Source organism: Anastrepha obliqua, chromosome 2, assembly GCF_027943255.1.
Source record: "Anastrepha obliqua isolate idAnaObli1 chromosome 2, idAnaObli1_1.0, whole genome shotgun sequence".
Lineage (NCBI taxonomy): Eukaryota > Metazoa > Arthropoda > Insecta > Diptera > Tephritidae > Anastrepha > Anastrepha obliqua.
Genome location: NC_072893.1, coordinates 356,824 through 367,071, shown reverse-complemented (window position 1 = coordinate 367,071; position 10,248 = coordinate 356,824).

Here is a 10,248-nt window from a genome sequence, read left to right as displayed (position 1 = left end):
GGGTCACTTGGATGAAACGGTAGTTTACTCTACCATTGTGCTCCTTCAGGCTGGCGGCTGATTTTTGGTCTACCGTTACGACTAGCGTTACGTTAGAGCCTCTTTCGGCTCTTTTTAGCAGGCGCCAGGAATCAACATTGAGGCCTTTATTCTGCCCCTGCACAAAATCCAGTATCTTGGCTGTCTCAACTTTGAGGTAGTTGGGAAAGTACCCCACTGCGATCCGAGAGTGAGGAATTTTGGATTCCTCTGTGGCCCACAGTGTTGCACCCTCCCACGGCGACGCATTTGAAATGGCCGCCTTGTCAAAGTAATAGCCATTATTAACTGTAGCCGAGTGAGAGGTGCGTGACTACCATTTGTAAGTGCGCAGGTTCGAATCTACGTGAAGGAAAAACCAAATGATGCAAAATTTTTTTCTAATAGCAATCTCCCCTCGGTAGGCAATGGCAAACATCTGACTGCATTTCTGCAATGAAAAAGCTGATCATAAAAAATCATCTGCCGCTCGGAGGCGGCTTAAATCTGCAGGTCCTTCTATTTGTGGAACATCGTCAAGATGCCCAACGCAATTAGGAGGAGGAGCTCGACGAAGCACTCAGTATAAAAGAATGTGAGCTGCAATTATACTTATACATTATACATTTGCAGGCATATACACGTATATAATTGTCTGACATTATGGCAAAAATTCGTGGTGTGCAATACCATTGTAATCCATAAAAACCGTTGTGACTGAAAACGACGTGGTTTTTTGATCTTGGTTCATTCGGAGCTCTCCACTCACTCGAGTGATTCATAAACCCACATCTCGTCTCCAGTAATGACGTGTCTAATGAATATTGGGTGGGATTCTACTTTTTAGTAGCACGGCGCAAACCCAATTTATTAACTACAAGATTGTAAATATGGTGAGTTTAAGATTTTGCCTGTACTCACAATGGATATTGATCGAAAATCCACTATTTTCTAATTATAAAAATATACACTTTTACACCTATCACCCATACTACGTACATATATACATAATTGGATGCTTGGCCAAGCTCCTTCTCCAATTGGTGGTGTGCGTCTTGATGTTCTTCCATCCCCATGGAGCTGTCTACAGTTTCAGTCTGCCTCCGAACAGCAGATGTTTTTTTATGAGGAGCTTTTTCGTGCCAGAAATTCAATCAGAGGTTTGTCGAGGCGCGACTACTATTAGAAAAAACCTTTTCTATGGTTTTTTTGTTTTGTGCGCACAGAGGCTTTCGGATCCGGGCACTACCGAATGGTAAAGATGCCTCCCGATTTTGTTATAACACTTTATTGTAAGTTGGCATATCCGAGTATTCGCAAAAAGGTATGTTTTGATTTGAAATACGATAATTATTACAATCATCCCTTAAACGCAATGAGAAATTATATTGAGAAGATTTGATTAGAACTTACACTTGTGCGAAACCCCCAAATATTCATGGTTCCAAGGTTTTCTTTAAATAAACCAATTTGTTTTAATTATTATTTAATGTACAAATATTCCATTTCAGACAGTGGTGGTAGGCAATTGACAAATTAGCAAAGGCATTGATGTAATTAAATTTAAATGCGTGCATATGTACACCCGTGCATTCAAATGATTCACCCTATCCACGCATCACCCATTGAGCAATCAGGCAGTCAAGAGCGCGTAGTAGCTTCAATTATAGTTTCTGTTGAGCCAATAAGCAAGCAGTCGAAGCGTGCCACGGCACTCGACGGGATTACAGATCGTAATTGGATACAGCAACTGTTTGCTTTGAGTTACCAGCAGGCCAATGCTAACTTTGACATTAGATGTACATTAAAATATTTTTTTTTAACATTTGTACACATTTGGGCGATTAGCAACCGCTAGCTGACTCAGCAGGCTACTTTTCGGTTGTTATACGCATATGCCTGAACGTGGCATGTGTATGTAGGAAGAAATACATTTGACTGCACTTATTCATTCTCAGAGCCATCATGCTGATCGGGGTGCATTATTTCAGCTTCAACACCTTTTAGGCAAAATTGTTACTGGTAATACGGCCACAATAGTTTTATTTAACACTTGAACTGGCTTATTCAATGGTAGTAAGTATGTCTACACTTATATATGCCTGAAAATGTATACATGTGTTTATATGTGTGCAATTATGATAAATGTTGCATACGGTACTAAATTTCCATTATCATTCAAAGTCTGATTTTGCCTATATTTAAGAATTTTATTTTAGTACGAAGAGCTGATCACAGAAGAATAAAATGTCTTTAATAAACAAATAAATTGGCGCACGACTTCGTTTAGGAAATTACGTGTCCTGGCCACAAGCAAAGAATTTGTTCGTTGGTAACGAATTGTTAACTCAATTAGTTAACTGTCCTCAATGCCTATTTAAATGGATACGTGTGATAGAAACTGATAGTCTGCCCTTAACACATTTGCTTTTTATTCAACCGCAAATCAACACAAAGCGATCCCCTGTATTAAATTTAATGCTCTCGAATAAGTACCAACAACTGTACAAACAAGAAAAAGAGCAACAATAACGACATCGACGGCGATTATCGGTGTAGCGGTGACTATTCCAACGACAAAGGTTTAACATACGAGGTATCAAAACAAAAGAGTATCATCTGTATTTCCAAATTCGCTTTAATTGATTTTAAAACAAATACAAATGAACAGAGCTGACACCTTAAACTCGTTGAAGGCACTTAAGCAGTTTTTAACGATATTATCTACTAGCAGAGCTGTCTACGGCACTTTTCGAGTTTTATGAACTTAAACATAAATTTAAGTGCGGGTCCCCTCTATCCTCTACGTGTTCTCCCAATACACACGCCGGTTGTTACCTACGAGCCATTTCATATTACTACTAAACAACTGCTTCATTGTTTTGCTCTTTACAAATGACTTCAAAATCTTCCTAATCGCGCGTTTATCTCATATATTCAAATGATTTTTCACAAGTTTAGTGGAACCTTGTCAACTCCGATAATTTGTGCACACATATAACCACATATTTTATTTAAAAATAAACACAGTTTAAGTGGGAATTAATTTATGGATAAATACTTGGTTATTGTTGTTTCTGCTGTTTTTATAATAAGTTTACCTCAATCACTTTTTTATTATTAATAACCCGCATAAGCTCAGTTTCTTTAATTTTTGAGCAAAATGCCGGCACATAAGCTTAAAATTAACAAATAAGTAAATAAAATAGAGATCTTCCGAACTTCAACTTCAATTTCGGTAAAATTTTTTATAAAATTAAGCTTTTAAAATTTTTTTCTACTGGTAATTGTTCAGCGACGGTGCCGCTCACAAATTCAAAATATCATCTATCTTTTACAAATATAAATACACATGTTATGCGGTGAAACTAATATGATTGAGACTCATGTACCTTGTTTGCCTAACAATACTGCATTTGTAAAAGTTCATTGTTTGCGTCTGTTTGTTCGCCTTCGATCCGGCCTTAAAAATCGATGTTCGGTTCGTTCTATATTTATATATTAACTTTCTCATTTCTTAAAAAAATCGTATTTTATAATATAGCGATATTACGAAAATATTGTCATACGCTCTGCAAAAATTTTACATATTTCATATGAGAATATAATAAGAAAAATTCAACTCCTCTACAAATTATATCGACTACTTTGAGTGAAATTGTCGCATGGTATGTGCCGACGGCCGCCATAGTTGAATGGGATGGTGCGTGACTACCAGTGCGCAGGATCGAGTCTCCGTGCATAAAACACCAAGTGATAGAAAACGCTTTCCTAATACCGGTCGCACCTCGGCAGGCAAACGCACACCTCTGAGTGTATTTCTGCCATAAAACAGCTCCCCATAAAAAACCAATTGTCTTTCGGAGTGGACTTAAAACTGTAGGTCTACCCATTTGGGGAACAACATCAAAACGCACGCCACTAATAGGATGAGGAGCTGAGCCATATACCCAAAAACAGGTGGATGCGCCAGTTATATATATGTATACCTGTATGTGCCATTTTTTTCGAAATTTTCTTTTTGATGCAAATTTGTTCTACCTTTCACAACGCACCATATATATTTTATAAGTAGCTAAGGCAAATATTTTCGGTATATTTTATCGCATGTAACAATAAAAGAAAAGAACACGAACCCTATGAATATATGGAGAAAATCACACCAAAATTTGACTGTCCTGGCGAAAAGCAAAATAAATGCCCCCTGAAAATAAAACAGCATTTTGGTTTAGGCTCCGCGAGAGTAAACTGATCAGAATTAAGGGACCGTAAAGAAACTTATATTTATAATCTTTAAAAATAATTGAATTTATTTGTGCGTGTACCAACCATAGAACATTTTAACATTCGATGATTTGGATTTTCCATTACAAGTAGTACCGAACTTAATAAACTTTACGCGATCTCCTCCATAGAAAAAGTTCTGGTACTTTTGGGAAAAAGAAACATAAATTACTCAGAAACAGATCTATAATCTATATTTTTTTAACTGAAGTGAAGAGATATAGAACTTGCCATTTTAATACAGCAGGAACTCATTTTTTTCCATTGGAGACTATCATTTTTATGGAGCATGCAAACGGAAGAGAAAAATACTGCATCACCGGAAAAGATCAAGCCTATACCTGAAATCGCATGTAAGAAGTGCTTCTGGGATTGGAAAATGAGTTAGTGAAATTGTATGAAACATATATGCAGGATTTCTTTAAAGGGTGCGATATAGATACTGTGAATAAAACAAAAAAAACACATGTTCGTTACAAATACACTGTCACCATCATTATGATTACATATGACAAGGAATAGGGAATAGATATTCAAGCAAATCCTATACGCAGAAATGAAATGGAAAGTATGAAAGAGGAAATACTTTGGTTATTAAACTTGAATAAATAAAAAATTAAAGCTATCTTTCCAAAATAGTTCTCTGGGCTCCTCCGTGTACATACATAAGTACATAAAAATGTATACATCATCTACTTTGAAATTTTTTCAGTTCCTTTATTGTATTGTATTATATGTACCTATATACCTAACTTGCCTGTGTATACTTACTTAGTCGGCTGGTTATTTGATTTTTTGTTTATTTGTATTTTATTGCCCAGTTTAAGAGATAACAAATTTTTAGTACAAGAAAATTAAAAGGTTTGTATTTTATTCAGGCTCTTTGCATTCCGCTTTATGTCGCTTTTAAATGTCCCTTAATTTTTGATCGTGCACTCGCGTTGACGGACGCTGCACCAGTTGCTGGCCCACATTAAATGATTGAAGCGTGGTAAGCATATAAACCTTGTTATCGTACACCTTCCCACTTAGCTGACCTAGTCAATCACCTCTCGAGACCGATCGTACCTACTCGTATAACGAATAAGTTGCGGACACTCAGTTTATGGGTTGTTCTCGCCTGCATCGTTTAGTCGATAATTTTGGTAATAAATTTTAAAATAAACTCGGAGAGCAACGTCGATAAATTGAGTGAGAATGAAAGGTGAAAGAACTATAGAATAAAGGCACCGGCGCACTTTAATACACATGGCATTTATTTTAAAACGATTTTAACGCCATGCACACACATCCATTTGCAAGTCAAATAACTAATATGACGGTTGTTTGTAGTCGCTGTTAAACTTGTCCTTTCGATGCGCTGTTTTCGTGAGCAATCGAATGGGAATATGCGGCACGGACCAATGCCAACCTGTGTGTTATCTTGACATAATTGAGCGATAGAATTCGAGTTTAACTAAAATGCACACATAAATTTAACACCCAGGCCAATTTCAGAACACATGTGCATACATATTCAACTATGTACATATATGTCTGTATGTTTTACGTAAAATTAGTCAATATTAATAAATTAGTTGATATAAATTTATTTCAGAGAATAGTAAAGTAAAAATATTTAAATTTATTTAAGAAAATAATAATGTAAAAAAGCAGAAATAAAACTATTAAATATTAATATACGCATGCGTGTTTCTCCGATGAGTATATTTGTATCAATGTTTTATATGAAAATCAACTTATTTTCTGATGTTTCTTCGTTAATTTTTACATTCCCACTCAGCTTACATTAGTGATCAGGTTTTTCAGATGCCCGGCATATACACTATTAATATAATATATTAAATGTTTGTATACAACAATTAGTGCTGCTATTGTGAAAATGTTAATGCAGCACCCTATTCAAACGGTGATCGAATGGATTGGTGAGATAATATTATTCGGTAGGGCCCGGATTCGAGACCCATTATGGGCATGCAACACCAAATGATAGAAAAGGTTTTTTCTAATAACGGTCACCCCCCGGCAGGTATTGACAAACGTCCAAATTTACTTCTGCTATGAAAAAGCTCCTAATAAAAAAATCAACTGCCGTTCGGAGGTGGCATAAAACTGTAGGTCTCTCCATTTGTGTAAAAACATTAAGACGCCCACCGCCTTAGAGAAGTGTCAAGCTTGTATTTATGTATCCTTACTCTTATTTGTTCCATTTAAAGTGTATGAAGAATTCGATATAAAATCTTGTGTTGTGCAAAACGTAAGGTTTCTTTACCCAGATCAGTGACGTATCAGTGCTGCCCGGAACTGAATACCATTCGAAACAGTTTTGAAAAACTTATTTGGAAAAATGTAGGAAAAGATGTTGCTTATACTTCACATACGTATGTGTGTGGCCAAAATATTTAGTAATGTTTGCCATTTCATTATTATTGAAAATATTACCGAAATTCCGCATCAGTTGTAAATACCGAGATCTGGAATTTTTGTAAATAAAACAATCAACTTCTTCGACGAGGCCATTTATGGCCACATCCTACCCATCTATGTATTCACCAAGATTGACTCTTTGGTGCAGTTTATGCGATGACGACATCATAGGACCTAATTTTTCCCAAAATGAGAAAAGGAACAAGAAAGTTGCCGCCAATGGATCATGGTATGGAGTGAGTTTAGTCAACTTCCTGTAATCAGAGATCGACAGCATCGATATATCCGAACTGTAGTTCTAACAAGACGGCACTACTTGCCATAACAATGCTCGAAGTTGTGAAGGAAAAATTTGACAATCGAGTCATCTCACAGCGAGCGTTCACCGCGATTATGCGACTTGACATTCTTCAATCATTTTCTCTGAGATTACGCTTAGTCCACGCTAATTACATCCAACCAATTTGTACGAGAGCGAGACCAAAATTCGAGATGCTATCGCCGGAATAACGCCACACACAATGGACCAAGTCGTGAAAAATTGGACCTAGTGCTTGAAGCATTGCCAACGAGGCGAGTTGGCAATTTTAATTATGTGCTTTTTCCTTCATAATAATATGGAAGTAGCTTCATTGTTCTTCGTCATGTTGGGCTTATTGACGTATGGAGGAGTTTAAGCTGTAGTTTGTTCCGCCTTAACTAAATATCTTTTAAATTAAGATCTAGGGACTGCCTTCCAATCCACTACCTCCATCGAGTTGCTCGTTTGTGGATCTATTTGTGTACCGTCACCCACATTAAACAATTAATAATTTACTTTATCAAAAAAGGTCTAAGCTATTTATCATTCTACTTTACATTATTATTCTAATATTACTATGCTTACACTCAGGGCTGTAGAGAGCGTATCCGGGCCCTGGGGGAAAATTGCAAATGCGGGCCCTTTCCAATTATGTCTAATTCATATAATTCGAATTACTCTCGAGTCCGGGCCCCTCTGAGAACTCCGAGCCCGGGGTAAAAAGTCCCCGATCCTCTCCCCTCTCGTCGGGCCTGCTTACACTATCTCTCTTATATACAGGGATTATGAAACTTTACAATGATACTGGTAGCATTGCAAAACGCTATGGAGGTGGACCAAAAAAACCGCAACAACGCCAGAAATGGTTCGGAAAGTGAAGGCTCGACTTGAACGAAATTCACGTCGAAGTGGAAGAAAAATGGCCAAAGAACTGAAAATATCGCAAGACAGCATTCAACGCATATTGAAAAATGAGCTCAAGGTCAAGGCTCCAAATAGCACACGATCTTTCACCCCAGCAAAAAGCAGTTCGGTGCGAAAGAGCAAAGGAGTTGTTGCGCTTGCACGAACGGCGCGAATTTCTTAACATTATGTTTTCTGATGAAAAAAATGTCCCAATTGAGCAGTTCATAAACTCTCAAAACGATCGTGTTTACTTGACCGAACGCTCATACGAGAATTTGAGCCTACGTATGGCCACTCGAAGCAATTTCCCATCGCAAGTAATGGTTTGGGCCGCAGTGACCGCTGATGGACGCTCTCCAATCATTTTTATCGAGCCTGGTGCCAAAGTGAATGTGACTTATTATCGGGAAAATGTTTTAGAAGCTGCCTTAGAGCCGTGGATACGTAATCATTTCGGTCGTAGACCATGGACGTTCCAACAAGACTCGGCAACGTCTCATAAAGCTCGAGTGAACTAAGAATGGTTAAAAAATCATGTTCCACACTTCATTTCGTCCACACAATGGCTTTCGAATTCGCCAGACGCAAATCCGATGGACTATTCCATCTAGTCCATTTTGGAGAGCAAGGTGAGGACTAAAAAATATGCCAGTATGGATGCGCTGAAAATAGCGATTATACGAGAATGGGGCAAAATACCTCAAGATCATATTTGTGCAGCATGCAACTCATTTTTTGACCGTTTGAAGGCTATAGTCAAGGCAAAAGTGGTCATATCGAGCTAAAGTGAATATATGTTAAAATTGTAATCATTTTTGAACAATTTTGTCTTTGAAATCAATAAAAAGTAATTTCGCACAAAAAAGTTATGGTGTTATGAAGAGGTCTTTGATTGAACTCCTCCTCTTATTTGTGGCGTGTGGCTTGATGTTTTTCACAAATGGAGGGACCTGCAGTTTTAAGCGGAATGTTAGAAAAAACTTTTTCTATCTCTCTTACTCCTATTATTTAAGCTAGATATCGACATCAACCGCAATAATTTTAGCGGCCACTTTGGCGGAACCTTGGAAAATCACAGGTCACATCACTGAAGATGACTTCTACCAAGTTATAACCCCTGCGGCGCAAAGCGCCTCTCTTTCACAATCGTACCGCCTCTTCATTACAGACCGTCACTTGTGAACCCTGCTTTTGGTGGACACAGGTGTGGTAGTCCCAGCTTATCCCCACAGGGATAACATTACTGGGATGGCGACCAGTTACTATTGGCAGTGCCTATTAATATAGTCGGCATTCTAACTATCAATTTGAATATCGGTTTTCGCAGAGCATTGACGCGGTGCTTTATTACTTTTGCATTGCGACCGCTTCTTGGACCTTAAGAACCAACGACTTATCGACGTAACCACTTGGCTATACACTACAGGCACAGACAGGAGCGTGGATGCGCAATCAATTAAACTTCAAACAGTCAAATAAATCATCATCATTTGGGCACATGCTTGCCGAATTTCACCCCGATGGAGCATATACTCACATTTCGCATACAACGCAAAAGTAGTCGCGCTCATCGATAAAATCTGATGAAAAAAGATGATCAAAATGGGCATTGCAAGACGATCATATATCCCAAGACGATCTCTACCACATCTCCCAATCAAGAAGTTTGGCGAATGGCGCCCATACCGCGATTACCGTCGCCAATTCGATGCCTTGCGGGTATAACCGCTAATTTACACAGTACCTGGGCAGAACGTAGAGAAACGGCTATCATCACACCGTTTGGTCTTTTTGAGTTTCCGCAATTTACGAAGCAGTTCAATATTTGCGCCAAAGTCATAATTATCCATACGGATCACAAACCCATAATACACGCATTCAAGCATAAGCCCGAGCGTGACTCTCCTGCCGCCGTAGCCGATTGGGTTAGTGCGTGACTACCATGTGGAATTCAGAGAGAACGTAGGTGCGAATCTCCGTTAAACAACAAAATGAAGAAAACGTTTTTTCTAATAGCGATCGCCCCTCGGCAGGCAATAGCAAATCTTCGAGTGGATCTCTGCTATAAAACCATTTGCAGTTCGAAGTCGGCTTAAAACTCAGGTCCATCCATTTGTGAAACAACATCAAGGCGCATGCCACAAATAGGAGGAGGAGCTCGGCCAAACACGCAAAAAGGGTGGAAGCACCAATTACATATATATATATTGGGTATGGGAATAAGTTTCCGTCCTTTCTTAGCCAAAGTTACAAAAAAATTTAAAGAATTAAATAATACATGGTATTATGTGAATTATGTGAATTATGTGCCA